We start from the raw sequence: 18,772 nt of genomic DNA, 5'->3' as shown, positions 1-18,772 counted from the left end.
TGCTGGAAGAGCACAGCAGTTCAGGCAGCATCCAAGTAGCTTCGAAATCGACGTTTCGGGCAAAAGCCCTTCATCATTCCTGATGAAGGGCTTTTGCCCGAAACGTCGATTTCGAAGCTACTTGGATGCTGCCTGAACTGCTGTGCTCTTCCAGCACCACTAATCCAGAAAGTGGGAAGAGGTGGACAGCGAAGAGGGTTACCTCTGATTACAACAGGCTCTTGATCAGATGGGCCAATGGACTGAGAAGTGGCAAATGAAGTTTAATTCAGATAAATGCGAGGTGCTGCATTTTGGGAAAGCAAATCTTAGCAGGACTTATACACTTAATGGTAAGGTCCTAGAGAGTGTTGCTGAACAAAGAGACCTTGGAGTGCACGTTCATAACTCCTTGAAAATGGAGTCGCAGGATAGTAAAGGTGGTGTTTGGTCAGAGTATTGAGTGCAGGATTTGGGAGATCATGTTGCAGCTGTACAGGCCACTGTTGGAATATTGTGTGCAATTCTGGTCTCCTTCCTATCAGAAAGATGTTGTGAAACTTGAAACAGTTCAGAAGATTTGCAAGGATGTTGCCAGGGTTGTAGGGTTTTAGCTATAAGGAGAGGCTGGACATGCTGGGACTGTTTTCCCTGGAGGATCGGAGGCTATGGGGTGACCTTATAGAGGTTTACAAAATTATGAGGGGCACAATTAGGATAAATAGACAAAGTTTTATCCCTGGGGTTGGGGAGTCCAGAACTAGCGGGTGTAGGTTTAGGGTGAAAGGGGAAAGATATAAAAGAGACCTCAGGTGACTGACTGTGTGGAGTTTGCACATTCTCCCCATGTCTGCATGGGTTTCCTCTGGGTGCTCCGGTTTTCTCCCACAGTCCAAAGATGTGCAGGTCAGGTGAATTGGCCATGCTAAATTGCCCATAGTGTTCGGTAAGGGGTAGATATAGGGGTATGGGTGGGTTGCGCTTCGGCGGGGCGGTATGGACTTGTTGGGCCGAAGGGCCTGTTTCCACACTGTAAGTAATCTAATCTAATCAAATCTAAAGGGCAAACTTTTCACACAGAGGGTGGTATATGTATGGAATGAGCTGCCAGAGGAAGTGGTGGTGGCTGGTACAATTGCAACATTTAAAAGGCATTTGATGGGTATATGAATAGAAAGGTTTTGAAGGGATATGGGCCAGGTGCTGGCAAGTGGGACTAGATTGGGGTTGGGATATCTGGTCAGCATGGATGGGTTGGACCGAAGGGTCTGTTTCCATGCATGTACATGTCTATGACTCTAAGTATTCCCACCACGTAAATTCCCCGGAAAGGCCAGCTCCAACAAAAGACAATTTGACCATCTCCACTTGACATTCAATTACCCTACTTTTATCTAATAGCCCGCCAGGATGTGGGGGTTACCACTGACCAGAAAACTGTGGTTACAAAAGCAGGTCAGATGCTGGGAATTTTGCAGAAAGTGATTCATGCCTCCTGATTTCCTGAAGTCTTTCCACAATCTACAAGGCACATGTTAGGTGTGTGGCATAAATAGTCCAATTTCTTCAATGTGTGCAGCTCCAACAATGATCAGGTTTGACAATATCCAAACAAAGCTGCCCACTTGGTTCACATCCCATACATCCAAATCCCATTCATTTCTTCTGTTGCCAGTGTACTGTGGCAGCACTGTGTACCATCTACAAGTATCATCAAGGCTCCTATAATACAATACAATGCAGCACAGGAACAGGCTCTTTGGCCCACCAAGCCTGCGCTGATTCCTAGTCCTTATTTAGATACGCTACTTATTGCCCATACACAGTTTCTAACCCTTTGTACATGTGCTTGCTTACCACTACTTCCACTGGCAGTGTGTTCCAGGCACCCACCATTCCCAGAACTTCTCCCCTAAACTTTCCCTCTTTCACCTTGAACCTGTGGTCTCTTCTAGTTGACCTTTCCACCCTGGGAAAAAGTCTCTGACTATTCACCCTATCTATGCCTCTCATAACTTTGTAAGTGTGGCCTAAGTAGAGTTTATACAGCTAGAACACAGCTTGCGAACTTTTATATTCGATGCTTTGGCCAATGAAGGTTAGCATGCCGTATACCGTCTTGACTACTTTATCCATCTGTTTTGCCACTTTCAGGGACCTGTGGACCTGTAGACCCAGAGCGCCCTGTATGTCAATGCTCCTAAGGGTTCTGCCATTTATCGTATAATTTACACCTGCATTTGATCTTCCAAAATGCATTACCTTGCATTTGTCTGGATTAAACACCACCTGTCATTTCCCTACCCAACTCTGCAATTTATCTATATCCTGTGCTTCCTTTGACAATCCTCCTCACCATCTGCAACTCTTCCAATTTTGGTGTTATTCACAAACTTTCTAATCAGACCACCAACATTTTCCTCCAGATAACCTGTATATATTACAAACAACAAAGCATTGATCCCTGTGGAACATCCCGAGTTCCTAATTTCCATTCTGAAAAGTACCCTTCCATAGTACTCTGTCTACTATGACTAAGCCAGTTTTATATCCATTTGGCCAGCTCACACAGGATCCCATCACATTCTATCTTTTGTCCCAACCTGCCATGAAATACTGAAGAAATGCTTTACTAAAGCCCATGTAGATACCATCTGTTGCCCTTTCCTCAATCATTCTTGTCACATCCTCAAAAAGCTTAATCAAATTGGTGAGACATGACTTTTCTGACACAAACCCATGCTAACTATCACTAACACATCCATTCACTTCCAAATGTGAATACATCCTGTATCTTTCCTAATTGGTGCCCCTCCAGTTTAGGTGCAACCCATCATCTTGTACGGCTTTCACCTTCCCTGGAAGACATTCCAATGATCCACATACCTAAAGCTTTCCCCTCAACACCACCTCTTTAGCCATGTGTTCAATGGTGCTATGTCTCCGCTCTGAGCCTCCGTACCACATGGCAGGGGAAGTAATCCTGATATTACTACCACAGAGGTCATGCTTTTCTGTATTATCTTCAAAACCTGCAACTTTTCTTGCTTATAAGTACAAGGACAGCAGATATATGGGGAGATCACTTCTCCCCTCCTTGCTACACACCATTCTGACTTGGAACTACAGTGCCATTTCTTCCTTTTCATTTGATCAAATCTCTAGACCCTCCAAGTGAAGAGCAATGTAGGTGCACTACAGCACATGAATTGCTTCAAAAAGCTGGCTCACCAGCATTTTCTTAAGGGCAATTTGGAATGAACACTAAATGCTGGCCAATCTATTGTTAATGTTTTAGGGAGCGTACATAACAAAGTTGCACTCAAACCTAATTTTTGTGAACAAAACAAAGCATTATGCCTGCATGCAGAATATTGGATTAAGGTTTCATTGATTGTGCGAATCATTCGCCTCCTCAAGTCACAGCTGAAACAGCCAAGATAATTTGCAATAAAGACACATTTGTTTTGGCATGATAAGATTGGCAATCTGCGATAGCCTCAAACTGTTTACTATCATCTAGTTCTAACACAGCATTCAAAGAGATGAGCTAGAGTTTAAAAAAAACACAGACCAGATCATTTTGCTTGATATTTTGTACCTACTGTCACATGTTATTTAACAAATGGAGATTTTATTCCTAATTGGTCTAAAAATGGCATGCTGTGTACACAGCAGAGCCCAGATTGCATCGTTCTAACTTGTACTAATTAGGGCGAAGAAAAACATCAAGAAGGTACTGCACAACAGTGCCCAGCACGTGGGAACTCTTGGGAGTCCTAATTGTGACCCCTGACACCTAAACTGTGTATAAGACCAGCTGGCAATCCAGATGTTCTTTGTCAGATAAAAGTGACTGGTACTTAGGTTAATCTTTCATTGTATTTTTGTATGCATTTTTTCCTGTTGTCTGCCTTAGGTATGATTATGGTAACTCGAATCTTGTTTTAATTGGAAACCCAAGGCATAAGTCTCAGATTCTGGGAAATGAATAGCTATGGAATGCAAACATTTCACTCACATTTTGAGTACTATAGAGCCCTCAGCTGTTAAAACACTCAAACGTGTTCCACGTTCTTAATTAACAACAGCTTTCTTGAGCTTACTTCCTCGAAAAGAGGTTTCGATCCAATGCATCCGGGTGTTATAAACCGTAGGGCGTTGGTTTTGGGCTTTAGCAAGACAAACCGGAACATAATTAAAATTCATAATGCCCCACACAGGGGCCATTGAAGATTGTGCTGGATATCTATCATGACTCTGAAATATTTTCATCAAATGTTATCATCCTCGCCATGTCACAAGGCAGAACTCTGGAGGCATCTCCTTATGCAGACCATGTCATTGCAGATTTTGTATCATGAAAATATTATTCTGGTGTTCATTATGCTGTGACAGCTAACAATGCAAAATAACACTTAACTCATGGAAATTTTAGATGCAGTTCCATTTTGTTTTCACATTCACGTGCACCCAAAACCCACTGTACACTTGTACAAAATTAGAAGCGCATTTTGTGTATCTGGTCTCAGGCTGAATAGAAATGTTGCAACTTTGCTGTGCTATTCAACACGAAGCTGAGCTTCCAACTATTTATCAGTTCAATCACAAATACTGTGCACTTCTACCTCTGTGTCATAATTCAAATCTGCTCCTTAACTCATCTGCCACTGAAGTCCAACTACACTGAAGGCCAATAGTACATGACCTTGTCTGGAAGGTGCTTCACATAACTTGGGCTTGACAGCGGTAAGTTATCATTTCATTATAGTTTATAGGCATTTCAGTCTGATGCAAAGCCACATTATAACAGTTCTGAAGCAATCTGTTAGAACTGCTAAAATCTTTTGACCCTCTAATGGAATAGTTGAATGTCAGGAGAAAGTAAATGCGTCCTCTCATGTTTGCCTAACATTATAATTGAACAACCTTTATTTACATGCTGCTTTTAACAAGAAAAACATCCCCCAATGTGACATACAGCATTTGTAATCAAGGGTCTGATGTTTTAACTGACAAAGCCTTGGAGTATCCATTTTAATGGAAACTATTCTTCTAGTTTAGAGAATGCACAATCAGAAATGAACAGTAACATCGTTACCCTATGTTGCTGAATGGTGCGATGCCAGCTGAGAATGTTTCCAAATTCATGGCTAACTCTGTTCAGTTGATAAAACTAAATTTAAATTGCAAATGGCTACAATCAAATAAGGTCTCATGCAGAGTACCCATTGTTTTCAGCAATCTTGTCTTCAAATCTGACCTTCAAAATTCCCAAATTAAAACTCTACTGTTGACAGTTCTTATAGTTTCTGACACATGCCAAATTAAAAGCTTTTTTTTTAGAATTACTTCCACATCAGATAATGATCACAACTTCCATCACAATGGAACACTTATCAGTGACATCCTCATTTTCTGTTTCAGGATATATTTTTTAAACAGGCAAAGCTCCCCTGGAATTTGTTGTCAGAGTGACCCCACTTAAAATTGCTATCTGACATAGCATAGCTTCACAATCTCCGGTTAGCACCATCTAGTGGGAATTCAACATCTTATTGTACATTCTGTTGAGTTGGGAGATCAAATACAGTGTAAATGGTTTCCTGGCTGGCATTCCATCAGATAATCATTCTAAGCACAAGTACTTAGCAAGGTCTCCCAAATGACAGTGATCATGATTTGGATTTATAAAGCAAAAGTAAAAAATAATTTGTCACAGCTGATTACTGCAATGATTTTTAAGAGACGTAAGCTCTGAGTAAGTTTGAAGGAAATCAAGGAAATCAAATTAAGACCTATTCCTTCTTTCACCAGAGATTCCATATTACATCCCCAGAAGGCTTTGATTAATCATAGTCTTTAGATCAAAATGCCCTGTACCCAATTATCTCATTTCATATAACAGAACTATTTTCTTTAGTGGAATTTGAACATATTTTGTAATTATTGCTATGCTTCCAAGATCATATTAAGCCCCAAATCAGAACTGAAAACAGCAGGAGAGAAATATCATGTGGTGAGTTGCACCACTTTTAAGCAATGGAAATAATGTTGTACACCTGCTGATATTCTAGAGAAGTGTTCACAAGAATGTTCCCTGGTACAGTTCATTTACATATTCATGGTGGTTAGCACTAGTTACTAATCCAGTATAAAACAAGCAAAAATAGCATGTAGCCTTTGAAAAGAAAATTCCATCTGTAGACCACAGAAAGAGGCTGGGAGAGCAGCTAGTAACGGAGGAAATGTGTTCAACTCACTCATTTGATTGTCAGCAAACTTGGCTACATGACTCCCAAACTTTTTGGTGCCACTTTTCTACAATGTCCTACATATGAGCAGCTGGCAGCAGCAATCAAAAAGGCACAAGTCCAAAGTTGTGCAGGTTAGGTGGATTGGTCATGCTAAATTGCCCATAGTGCCAAGGCATCTCAGGTTAGATGGGTTAGCCATGGAAAATGTGGGAATACAGGGGTGGGTTTGGGTGGGATGCTCTTCAGAGAATCAGTGTGGACTCAATGGGCCGAATAGCCTGTTTTCACACTGTAGTGATTCTATGATTCTAGAAAGAGGAGATGCCACTATCTCATAGTCATCTACAGCTTTTCCTGAGGCAAACTGAGTCCTGAATCTGCCAGAAATGCCACATGGTGGAGGTAGAAGTAGTGCTGATTAAAAACCTTTTCATTTCCATGAGAGCAAATTAAATTGTTCTGAGACAATTGAGCAATATCTTAAAAAGTGTGTGCAAATCATCAGTAGATGTATCTTGAAATATCTAGCATACGTCATCTGAAGCAGTAATCTGGATTTGTCTTTGAACTGGGGTTCATCCTGTACCCTTCAAAACAATAAAAAAGGAGTGTGTAGGCACGTCTTATCACTGGATTAGATAAGGTAATCCACATAAAGGGATCAGCAACATTTGCTAGAAGAAGATTGACAAATAAGGGATGGTGACTCATCAAATGAGGTGACCAGACAAACTACAAGCATTGGCCCAAACCCTTCAGTATCCCAATTGTCAGTGATTGGATGTAAATTAGGAGAGGACCACAGAATTCCATGGAAATACTTGACACTTGTGTCAGGCACACATAACTTCCTTGAATTTTTATCCAAAAAATGTTACCTTGATTAATACCTGGCCTAGACCAGTGATTATCCACTGTCATTGAACTGAGCACCACAAGTTTCCACTGCCCCTATTGTATCCCTGACCCACCACCCTCTGACTTGATATCGATCCCACCCAACTAACCCTGACCTGATCATTCCACCTGCTTGAATGTATTCCTTTAATTTGCAGACAAGGACTCCTTGCATATGAACATGTCACTTTTAGAAAGCATAATTTAGCTTAAATCAGCTCGATGGATCGTAAGTTGGTTAGATAGCCAATAATACATTCAGGATTGTTCAGCAAGTCTTTGCCAATTGCAGAATCACATCCAACAGTAAATGATTTGTTCTGAGTTTTGCAAATACCCACTGAATTCAAGCCTCATGTCTTTTTGAACTACTTTGAGGTTTGGAGAGTCCACAGTTCCTCGCCTCCTCCTCCATGGTAATGTTTCGGACAATCAGAATCAACTTGTCAATAAATCAGTACTCTGTTTTTCTTGGAGTATATATTATTGTGATCATTTGAAATTTGGCATTCTTGTGTTTGTCCTGATGGGCACAAGATATAAACCTTCAGCAACATGTCTCTGCTTTCAGCAATATTAAAGCTCAGTACTACCAAGAGAAATGCACCTGAAAAGTTTCACACTGTAAATAAGTCTTTTCCAAGTAACAATTGGTCGTCTTTCACCAACAGAATATCTGGAGAATTATAACATTGTCATTATCACATAGGCTTTCCCTATGAAGTACCATATTCCAACCTGAAATCTGCCTGTTTAATCCCAAAAGAATCACGCTGATCCATTTGTTCATCCATCACAGCATCAAATGAACTGGAGGAAAGAGAAGATAGTGATAATAAAGAGATCACTGTGGACCACACAAGGTGTGACCTGAACAAAATATTGCAGATATTTGTAAGACTGTGAATAGGAATGGTTTTTGTTGCCCCAGAACATAGTTACAAGTCTCTAGGGGCCTGTCCAATCTTGCCATGTGACTGCTTCTCCTGCAACCTATTACAGTCATATTGGCTAAACAGTAAGCAAGCTCCCTTATCTACTACTGCAACTTCTGCCATAAAAAAAACAAATGTCCCTGTCTTTGACATAGCGCAGATCTCTTATTAAAGACATTGGACAATTCATGCAATTGCACTTCCTGTCCAATGTCCATGTAAAGAATAAACTACCCTCAGCCATCTCCACTGTGCAATGAACAATAGAAAATAATGTGTTCCCTTCTCCACAGTGAACCATGTGATGGTCATGTAGCAGAGGTTTTACAAGCACTTCCAGATTCATCAAGGTCTCATCTCTCTTTCTCTCCATCCTTATCATAAGATGAGAAGAAACTTCTTCAGCCAGAGAGTGGTAAATCTATGGAATTCATTGCCACAGAAGGCTGTGGAGCCAGGTCAATGAGTGTATTTAAGACTGAGATAGATAGGTTCTTGAGTATCAAGGGGATCAAGGGTTATGGGGAGAAAGTGGGAGAATGGTGTTGAGAAGCTTATCAGCCATCATTGAATGACAGAGCAGACTCAATGGGCTTGAATGGCCTAATTTCTGCTCCTATGTTTTATGTCTTAAAATCTTGATTTCTTGCTTTTCAAAAGTAAGCAGTTTTTTTTGTATTGCACTCCATCTTCAAAATATGTTTCAGTAGCTTCAGGGATTATCACGGTTCAGCCAGAGGACATTTCCTTTATTCTTAAAGGAATTCATCCAATCACACTTCTTATTTGATTCTGTTCAACAGCACTGTAGCCAAATTGCCTCAGTTCCTTTATACCCTGTAGTGTCTGTTGGCAAGGGTGAATGCATGACAGAAAGTGATCCAGTTTTATATTTCTGTATTAACACATGCAGAGGGATCATTGCCTTGACTCAGAAACATTACAGCCTGAGCTGAAAGTCAGCTTCAGGAAAGAAGTTGAATTCTCATGGAAGGCACCATGAGGATTAAAATGTATTTGGAAGAGATGGTTGTTAGATTAAGATGTTAACTAGAATCTGCTAGTTATCCAAGCAACATTTGAAATTATACTCAACTTTCCGACAAGTGTGATCCAATGAATTCACACATTCTTGCCTGTCTGAAAGCTCACTCGGTAAAGTCGTCTCTCAGAATTGCATGTGTCTAATCACAGAATCATAGAATGGTTACAAGAGATAGCCATGAGGTCCATATGTTTGCCCTCCTCAAGGGTAATTCAGACTGTCCCATATCCTGCCTTGTAAATGTTCTCCTGTCAGTGACTTAACCAATTTACTTTAGAAAGCCATGACTGAATCAACTGTCACCTTACTTTTAGAGAGCTCATTCCAGATTCTGGATTAGTGGTGCTGGAAGAGCACAGCAGTTCAGGCTGCATCCAAGTAGCTTCGAAATCTGAACTGCTGTGCTCTTCCAGCACCACTAATCCAGAATCTGGTTTCCAGCATCTGCAGTCATTGTTTTTACCGAGCTCATTCCAGATCCTAACCACTCAATGCATAAAAGCATTTTACTCAAGTCTCCATTGCTTCTTTTGTTCATCATATGAAAGTCAGTATCTTCTGGTTCTTAACACTGTCAATGGGAACAGTTTCTATCTTCTTGGTCCAGACCCTTCACAGTTTTAAACATGTCCAAGTAGAAAGGATAGTGAAGAAAGCACTTGATAGCCTTTCCTTTACTGGTCAGAGCACTGAGAATTGGAATTGGGAGGTCATGTTGTGGCTGTATAGGACATTGGTTAGGCCTCTTTTGAAACATTATGCGCAATTCTGGTCGCCTTCCTATCAGAAAGATGTTGTGAAGCTGGAAAGTGTTCAGAACGATTTACAAGGATGTTGCCAGGGTTGGAGGGTTTGAGCTATAGGGAGAGGCTGACTAGGCTGGGACTATTTTCCCTGGAGTATCAGAGGCGAATGGGTGACCTTATAGAGGTTTATAAAATCATGAGGAGCCTGGATAGGGTTAATAAACAAGGTTGTTTCCCTGAGGCAAGGGAGTTTAAAAGTTGAGGGCATAGGTTTAGGGTGAGATGGGAAAAATTAAAAAAGGACCCAAGAGGCAAATTTTTCATGCAGAGGGTGGTGCGTGTATGGAACAAGCTGCCAGAGGAGGCAGTGAATGCTGGTACAAAAACACCACTTAAAAGGCATCTGGATGGGTATATAAACAGGAAAGGTTTAGATGGAAATGGGTCAAGTGCTGGCAAATGGGACGAGATTAGATTAGGATATCTGGTCAGCATGGACATGTTGGATCAAAAGGTCGGTTTCTGTGCTGTACATTTCTATGACTCTCCGTCCATTTCTTCTGTTTGCTAAAGTGAACCCCCAGCTTCTCTCATCTATCTATTTAAATTAAATCCCTCATTTCTGAAATTACTTAGGAATTCTTTTCAGAACATTTTCTCAAAAGAATTCACATTCTTTCCAAAATGTGATGCCTGGAACTAGATAAAATATTTCAGGTGAGGCTGAACATGTTTTATGAAGTTCCATCACTTCTTAATTGCTTTTGTACTCTATGCATCTATTTGTATGAGATGAGAGTAGTGCTGGAAAAGCATAGCAGGTCAGGCAGCATCTGAGGAGCAGGAAAAATCGACCCTGATGAAGGGCTTTTGCTTGAAACATTGATTTTCCTGCTTCCCGGATGCTGTCTGAGCTGCTGTGCTTTTCCAGCACTACTCTAATCTTGACTCTAGTCTCCAGCATCTGCAGTACCCACTTTCACCTATCGATTTGTATAAATCCAGGACTCCCCATGCTTTTTTAATTACTTTCTCAGCTTATCTTGCCACTTTTTATAATTTGTAAAAATATACCAGAAGATCTCTGTTCCTGCACTGTCTATCCTCATTCTTCTCCCAAATGTATCACTTCATACTTTGCTGAGTGAAACTACATCTACCAAATGTGTGTACATTCCACCAGTGTGTCAATTCATTTTTAAAATTCAATCACTACTCTCCTCACATATTGTAATACTTCAAAGTTTTGCATCATCTGCAAATTTTGAAACGATGCCCTGATCTAGATGCATCAAGAAAAGCAGTGGTCCTGCCATCGCTAGGGTGCTCTGCTCTATACCTGGCACCAGCGTAAAGAATAAACCTTCGTCTCCACACTATCACCTGTCACTCATTCTGTCATTGGCTCTATTCCTTTTATTCCTTCAGCCTCAAATTTTCTGACAAACCTATTGTGCATCACTTTATCAAATGCCTTCTGGAAGTCCACATCACTATAGTTGCATTACCATATCAAATCTTTCTATTATGTCATCAAGAAACTCAATTAAGTCAATTAATCATGATTAGTTAATGCCAACTAATGCCCTTAACCTACTATTACTGGTATTCAACAGATCTCACAGAGTTACCTTGCGCATTCAAATCTACTATTGGGTGATTTGACCTGGCAGGGAAGCCATCGCTCCTCCAAGTGGGTTGGACCTTGGGTTAAAATAGCAGGTTGGGCCCTGATGAAGCCATCCGATCCCAACTGACATTTTAACCCAGAACCCTGTCAGCTTGGGATGGCACCTGCAACTTTAAATCATAGTCTGTCAAGGAGTAGTTTAAAAAAGTAAATGTGTAAGTCTCACTCCACTTTAAAAACCCAATTTTGAGGCTGCAGACAGTTTAATATCGACCATCAGATTGAACAGTAGATGGAAAAAATGAAACACGTATCAAGTGCAAATCATTGGCTGTTAACTTGATCTGAATTGCAACACATTTGAGATGTTGCTCAAAACAGCCACTCACCAAAAAAATCACTTTCTGGCATGTTCTGCAGTTGTTGTGGGATTTTTTAAAAAAATGATTTAAATATGGTAGAACAAAGTTTAGTAAATCAACAATTATTCACAGATAATTAATGTTATGACAATAGTGTATTTTAAAGTGCCACTCTCCAGTTGCTTCACATGTCCATGGTTTAAACATTTGATAATTTAGATTAAATTCCCTGCAGTGTGGAAACAGGCCCTTTGACCCAACCAGTCCACACCGACCCTCCGAAGAGTAGCCCACCCTCCGAAGAGTAGAGACCCATTTCCCTCTGACTAATGCACCTACCACTATGGGCAATTTAGCATGGCCAATTCACCTGACCTACACATCTTTGGACTGTGGGAGGAAACCCACACAAACACAGGGAGAACGTGCAAACTCAACACAGACAGTCATCCGAGGCTGGAATCAACGTGGGATCCTGGTGCTGTGAGGCTGCACTGTTAACCACCGAGCCACTGTGCCGCATGACAAAAAAAAAACCAACTAACAAAATTTCTGTTGTGTGGCATCAGGTTTCCAAATCAAACTTTGAACTGATCAGTTAAACTTTAGCAGCAGAGTAAACCTATTATTTTCAATTATATGTTGGAGTTTATAAAGAAAAAACAGACTAGGAAGCAACGGGCTGTATAAAACAATAATCCCTTATTGGTTGTTTATAAAAAGCATTGGATGTTTAATGTAACTCTTGCTTTGTATATTTTCTCAATTTGTGGGACATAAATTGCCTTCGGTCTACACATTTCTCATTGTGCTTTTAATCTGCAGAATGCTCCCAGGCTATAAAGTCCACCTGTACGTCATCCTGTCCATCTATGTTGAAATGTAGAAGCAGTATCTACTGGGAGGAAGGATAATGATCAAATGCCCAGGTGAATTTAGATGCTGGTGACAATTTTAACCCAATCTATCAGATGGGAAATGAGATCCAATGCTCTTTTTGCATTCAATGAAGTGTAAAACCAATGTTCCACCCAATCCATGGGTTTCATAGCCAATAAATTAAATTACAACATTTCCCCACTCAGCACCAACACCATCCCCACCCCACATAAACTTAACGTATCCATTTAGCAAAGGCATCAATCATGACAGTATATAAGACAGTTTCTGACTGATTAAGAACTGTAGAACAATGGTTGCAAGATTCACATTCAAACACAGGAAATTCCAGATACTAAGATATGACTCAGGTATGAGTTGAAAACCTTCTCTTTAGCATGCTTTCAGCACATTCATTTTTATAAACAACAGACTAACATAGTAATAACAAACTACAGCTTGTTTTACATATTGAAATGCCACTATTGCTTCAAAATCAGACTTCCCTCATGGAGTAATATGCAAACTTTTACATAAACACTAATCTTCCCCAGCCTTAAACCATTATTTGTTGTCCATGGTCAGCAGGAGTTTAAGAGAGCTGCTGACAATTAAAAGACTGACTACACGTTTTGCTCTAAAAATCTTTTTTTTAAATTCTGTGACACATCCAGCTTAATTTCTAACAGCAGAATGACCTCTGTTGAAAAACTGAGATCAGCTCTTAACTGTTACTCTGCAGAGCTCAATTTCACTTTTACTGAATGGTAGCAATCCTGGCAAAAAGATAAAGGCCTTGTGTCTAAGTCAGAAGGTAATGTATTCAAGGCTCTGCACATATTTTGGGATGACACACTAATGCAGTACCAAGGGAGTGCTGTACTGTTGGAAATTTGTCCTTTTAATATGATGTTGGATGCAAATGTGCCTCTTCAATGGGGAAAAGTCTCCCATTCCTAGCCAACATCTATTCTTTAAGCAAAAGGACTAAAATATCTAAAGCAGAATATTATGTTATTTACCTCATTGATTTTTGTTAGACTTTGGTGTGTACAACTTTGATTCTCCAATTATTTACATTTAAAGTGACTACACTTCAAACATTTCATTAGCTGAGAAATGTGGTGCGACATCCTGAAGCCATGGTAGTTGCCTGACAAATATAAAGTCTTCCTTTGGCTATTTAGTTGTTGCAGCTTTCAATACATTTCTAAGAAACTGAAGTTCCTATCAAATTCCAGTCTTAGATGTAGCTGCCAGGGTAGAAATTACAGTTTAAAAAAAATTTTTTAACCGGTCTCTATTTACTTCCATTGTGTAACATAATTGTATTTTATCCCAGATTAATAACATTTTAGAGCTCCTTCCTGCTCGGCTATGTACTTCTAAATTTTAAAAGAAATAGCCTGTCTCTCTCTCTCTACCAAGAGCAGAACGATTTCAATTCTGAGCTTCAGCAGCCTCAGTCATGTTCAGGCCTTGAGCAAATAATCCAATTTGACACTTGAATGCAGCACTGAATGAGTGCTGCATTATCACAGGTACCGCATTTCTGCTGAGACTTTAAACTGCAGCCCTATCTCCCTGCAAAAGAAAGGTCAGCCAAGGGAAATAAAATTTTATAATATCCTGGTCAAATTCCCCTCAGTCATGACAGTTTAATAAAAGCAAAAGTCACCATTGCTGGGGATCTGAAATAAAAACTGATAGTTTTGGAAAACTCTGTAGATCAGGCAGCATCTATGCAGGGAGAGGAGCAGAATTCATGTCTCAAGTCTGATTTAATTTACCTTTGGAAAGCTGACTGGTGGGGCGGGGTTCCTCAGGGTGTTTGGTTTCCTCCCACAGTCAAAAGATGTGAAGGTTAGGTGGATTGGTCAGACTAAATTGCCCATAGTGTCCAGGGATATGTAGACTAGGTGGATTAGCCATGGGAAATGGAGGGTTACAAGATTAGAGTAGGGGTGGGTCTGGGTGCAATGCTCTTCAGAGGGGTAGTGTGGATTCTAGGGTTTCTATGATTCTATGATCATTCCTTGACTACTGAGGCTAGAAACACCATCACAATGCTAGGAGGAAGGAGGAGAGGTGGGGGCACAATTGTGAGAAATAGATCAGACACAGCTATGAAGCCTATCAATGGCAATATGGGAGAATTCTCAGTTGATGAAACAAGGAAATATGTTGGAAGTGCTATGTTGGTGGGTAGCATCATCAAAACCAGTATGATGCTCAGAGAATGGAACAGAATCTTTCCAGAAAGCAGGGTGTGAGGAAGTGTGGCCAAGATTGTGGAGAGAATTGGTATGATTGTTATGAATACTAGTAGACAGGCTATCCTAGAAATGAAGACATAAAAGTCAAGAAGGGAAAGACAAGAGTCATGGATTGATAAGGTGAAGGTGAGATAAGGGTGGAAACTGGAAACAAAATTGATCATTTTTACAGGTCTGGACAATAGGAGGAACTGACACTAATACAACTATTGGTGTACCAGAGAGGGGTGTGGGATGGCAATCAAGGCTAGAACAAGATAGGTCCACAAAAGTTAAGTTTCATCTTAAAGTAGTGGATGAGACAACAATGAAATAGAATGGGAGGCAAGGATACTAAACCAGTTTTGCGTATTTGTTTAATTTATTGCTAGTGGGACCTGGTTAAGTACAATTTGCCTATGAAGCAAGTTTATCAGAAATACAATAATTGGCTGTAAAGCACTTTAGGACAGCCTAAGGATATGAAAGGTGTTATTTATAATTGATATGATATTGATCTAAGCAACTATGAGGTAGTAAAGGATGTGGTAATTTAAAAGTGGACAAATCTCCAGGTCCAGATGAGTTGTATCCCAGGCTTCTGTAAGAGTTGATAAAGGAAATTACAGGGGCATTGAACCAGATTTTTAAATCATCTCTGGCAACAGGGGAGATGCCAGAGCCTTGGTGCCAAATAATGTGGTTCCGCTATACAAAAAGGATGGGAGAGATAGACTAGAGAACTACAGACCAATGAGTCTAACATCAGTAGTAGGGAAACTATTGAAGAAAATAGTGAAGGAGAAAATTAATCTCGATTTACAGAAGCAAGATTTGATCAGGGATAATCAGTATGGTTTTCTCAGAGGGAGGTCATGTCTAAAATCTGGTGGAACTTTTCAAAGAAGTAATCAAGTGTTTGGAATAGAGCAGGGCAGTTAATTTGGTTATATGAATTTCAGCAAAGTGTTTGACAAGGCCCCACATGGGAACTGATAAAGAAGGTATACAGAGTAACTTGGCTAATTGGATCCAAAATTTACTTAGTGATGGGGACAGAAGGTGGTGGTAGAAGATTGCTAGTGTTACTAGAGCCCAGCATGCAGCTGTCTATCACTGGGTCCCTTATTCTTTGCAAGATTCATAAACTGTGTAGATGAGAATGTTGGGGGGAATTAGAAGTAAAGGTGAGGATGACACAAAGTCTGGACAGGTCGTTGACAGAGAGGAGGAAGGTACTAGGTTACAGGAGGAATAGAAATGATGGCCAGATGGACAGATCAATAGCAAATGGAATTTAACCTGATAACTGTGAGGTGTTGTACTTTGGAAGAAGGAGCAAATCAAGGTGGTACTCAATGAAAGGCAAGACACTGAGAAACTCAGAGGGATCTTGGGATGCTTGTCCACAGATCCCTGAATGTGGCAGGACACGTTAATGGATTGTTAAGGCAGCATATAGTATGCTTGCCTTTAGAAGTCATAGGTAGATTTTAACAGCAGAGAGATCATGTTGGTGATGTACAGGACTTTGGTTTGGCCACAGCTGGGGTACTGTGTGCTGTCCTGGTCACCACACTACAAGAAGGATGTGAATAGAATAGAATAGTAATTTATTATCATTTGCAAAAAAATACAGTGGAAAGTGTTTAAGTTGCTGTACTCTGGTATCATTTTAATAATATAAATACAGAAATTTATATATAAAAAAAGATAAATTAAGAAATTAAGACAAAGTCCACTTTAGTTCAATTTGCAGTTCGAAGGTTCCTGGGCTCAAGGAATTCCACTGCCAAAGTAGTCACAAAGAATCCCATTCTGGTCCTGACCCACCAGGCTGCCAAAGCTGCTGCAGAAACAGTCCACCACGCCACAGGACCCAGTGGGATGCAGCCGCAAAGGCCATGAGGAACAGCCAGATCCACCCACCCTACACCCTCCACTGCAACAGCCCCTCGAAATCTCTCAAAACCTCCCCAAAGCCAGCAAATTAAGGTCAGATAAACTTTGATGTTAAATACTAAAAAAAAGAGAGAAGGGTGCAACAGGCCTGGTGATCCAAAGCAGGTGGGCCAGGAGCCAGCAGATTTCCTACCCTTCCGCTCCCTCCTTGAATACCAGTGATTGGACTGGAGGTGGGTGTACAAAGGAGATTCATCAGGATGTTTTCTGGGATGAACAGTTTAATTATGAAGTGAAGTTGGATAAACTTGGGTTGTTTTCTTTGGAGAAAGTGAGGACTGCAGATGCTGGAGATCAGAGCTGAAAAATGTGTTGCTGGAAAAGTGCAGCAGGTCAGGCAGCATCCAAGGAGCAGGAGAATAAACATTTCAGGCATAAGCCTTTCCTGAAGAAGGGCATATGCCCGAAACGTCGATTCTCCTGCTCCTTGGACACTGCCTGACCTGCTGCGTTTTTCCAGCAACACATTTTTCAGCTTTGTTTTCTTTGCAGCCAAGAAGGTGGACTGGCCATCTATGGGCACTTAAAGGTTATGAGGGATGTGAGAAGGGTGATTACTAAAGAGCTATTTCCCTTCGTCAAAGGGTTAAACAACAAGGAGGCATGATTTTAAAGTGAAAGGCAGAAGGAATAGATGAGATTTAGAGGAAAAAGCTTTTCACCCAGAATGTATTGGGCACCTGGAATGCACTGCCTGGAAAGATAGTTGAGCCAGTAAACCTCACAACTTGTCAAAAAAACTTGAATGAGCACTTCAAGTGTCATAACATTCAAGCCTATGGGCCGAGTGCAACAAGTGGGACTAACACAGGTTGTGGTATATTTTTAGCAGGACAGACTTAAAGGGCCAATTAGTTTCTTCTGTAATATATCATTTTATGATTCTGAGTCTATTCTTCTTTTGCAGATGACCCATGATATGCCACAGACCGAGTTCTTTATTCTCTAACTCTTAGCTAAGACAAGACAATCAACAACATTTTATTTGATTGTAGTAAAGCTCACATAGTACAAACAGTATGCCATGCGTAGCTTAATACCAACAAAGTCATTGAAAAAAATTACTAATTCTGTTGCAGCTACCTGTCCTCTGTTCTTTTCAAGTAAGTTACAAATAAAATCTCACAAATAAATGGGAACTTTGGAGAAAACACAAAATTGGATAATTATGTGAATCAGCTGGTTAGCTTTAATTAAGAAGTATCCTACTGGAAGCTCATATAAATAACTTATCTTCATCAAATCAATCTACAGTTAATTAGGATCTGTCCCAATCGTAAGAATAGTAAGCTCTATATGGATTTAGTGCAGCAATGCATTTGTGCATCCATCATTTATTTCTTGCACTTCACTCCTAGATTTCTGAAATGGTCGTAAACTCAGTATATTCTGATATTTTGGAGGTTGTGTCACAGCCATCATGTGTTGAAAATTGATTCCCAACAGAATGTCCATACTCATAGTAGGTCTTGGCAGGAAGTCTACTTCACCATCTGTCCAGGGATCAAATTTATGTGAGTGGGCCAGGCTTTTCTGTGCATAATAATCAAATTGTAATTGGTCTAACCCTTAAATGGGCCACTCAAAGGCACCACTGAAAACGGGGACACTGTTACACAGTACCTGCTTAAATGTGGAACAAGCAGGAGGCTCCACAACAATCTGGAAGCCCTCCATCAGCCCATGCTCATTACTCTACTGAACTTACACAGAATATACCTGAGGACTTCTGCCCAGCACAGACTTCTGCCAGGAAACCAGAAATTATTCAGCTTATCAAAATAATTTAATGCAGCGTTTCAACAGGAACACTGCTTAGCTTGCT

At 40.4% G+C, this 18,772-nt stretch overlaps 1 protein-coding gene across 2 annotated transcripts in view; it reads right to left on the bottom strand.

Moving 5' to 3' along the window:
* Positions 1-18,772, bottom strand: part of LOC140462989 (cadherin-4-like) — a 656,453-nt gene that overhangs the window by 181,513 nt on the left and 456,168 nt on the right. The gene's annotated exons all lie outside the window — the stretch shown is intronic.

The sequence above is a fragment of the Chiloscyllium punctatum genome, chromosome 37 (genome assembly GCF_047496795.1).
Source record: "Chiloscyllium punctatum isolate Juve2018m chromosome 37, sChiPun1.3, whole genome shotgun sequence".
Lineage (NCBI taxonomy): Eukaryota > Metazoa > Chordata > Chondrichthyes > Orectolobiformes > Hemiscylliidae > Chiloscyllium > Chiloscyllium punctatum.
This window is presented reverse-complemented; position numbering and strand designations above follow the sequence as displayed.